This window comes from Salvelinus fontinalis, chromosome 33 (assembly GCF_029448725.1).
Source record: "Salvelinus fontinalis isolate EN_2023a chromosome 33, ASM2944872v1, whole genome shotgun sequence".
Classification (NCBI taxonomy): domain Eukaryota; kingdom Metazoa; phylum Chordata; class Actinopteri; order Salmoniformes; family Salmonidae; genus Salvelinus; species Salvelinus fontinalis.
This window is the reverse complement of record NC_074697.1, coordinates 16,880,917-16,882,295: the sequence shown is the minus strand read 5'-3', so window position 1 is coordinate 16,882,295 and position 1,379 is coordinate 16,880,917.

Below are 1,379 nucleotides of genomic sequence, written 5' to 3'. Positions count from 1 at the left end.
CTTATGCAAATAAATAATAATGAGAATGATTGCAAATGCATATGAAATTCTGAACAGATATTCCACTCGAAATAATGGTATTTGCAGTGGGATTTTGTGCAATGCAGTACCATGCTTTCTTCAGTATCATATGTAAATATCTGCAAATGCATATGCATTTCCAAGCACACATTTCACCCAAATTCAAGTATTCCACTATTTACATAATTTGTGGTCTATTCAAGCACGGTCATATATTGAATATTACCAAATGGCACAATATGCTGTATTATAATAATAAAAGCACGAGGGAATTTTGCCTGTTTGATAAGACATATCTCAACCTTTTCCAAGAAAACACTATGAATGGACATGGAAATGTTTAGAGGTACTCTACAGATCCAGTAGTAATGGTATTGTCCTGTATCCTACTGACAAACAGATACAGTGCTGTATGCTGACTATTTTATCCATGACCTACACACAGTACATAGAGAACCTCCTCTCATATATATCCCTCTCTATTTCTCCATCCCTCTTTCTCTATTTCTCCATCTCTCTTTCCCTCTCTCTTTCTCTCTCTCTCTTTCTCTCTCTTTCTCTCTCTCTCTTTCTCTCTTTCTCTCTCTCTCTTTTTCTCTCTCTTTCTCTCTCTCTTTCTCTATTTCTCCATCTCTCTTTCCCTCTCTATTTCTCCATCCCTCTTTCCCTCTCTATTTCTCCATCCCTCTTTCTCTATTTCTCCCTCCCTCTTTTGCTCTCTATTTCTCCATCCCTCTTTCTCTATTTCTCCATCTCTCTTTCCCTCTCTATTTCTCCATCTCTCTTTCCCTCTCTATTTCTCCATCCCTCTTTTGCTCTCTATTTCTCCATCCCTCTTTCTCTATTTCTCCATCTCTCTTTCCCTCTCTATTTCTCCATCCCTCTTTCCCTCTCTATTTCTCCATCCCTCTTTCTCTATTTCTCCATCCCTCTTTCCCTCTCTATTTCTCCATCTCTCTTTCCCTCTCTATTTCTCCATCCCTCTTTTGCTCTCTATTTCTCCATCCCTCTTTCTCTATTTCTCCATCTCTCTTTCCCTCTCTATTTCTCCATCCCTCTTTCCCTCTCTATTTCTCCATCCCTCTTTCCCGCTCTATTTCTCCATCCCTCTTTCCCTCTCTATTTCTCCATCCCTCTTTCTCTATTTCTCCATCTCTCTTTCCCTCTCTATTTCTCCATCCCTCTTTTGCTCTCTATTTCTCCATCCCTCTTTCTCTATTTCTCCATCTCTCTTTCCCTCTCTATTTCTCCATCCCTCTTTTGCTCTCTATTTCTCCATCCCTCTTTCTCTCTCTATTTCCCCATCCCTCTTTCCCTGTCTTATTACTCTCTCTATCTCTATCGTCTCTTTTTTTCCC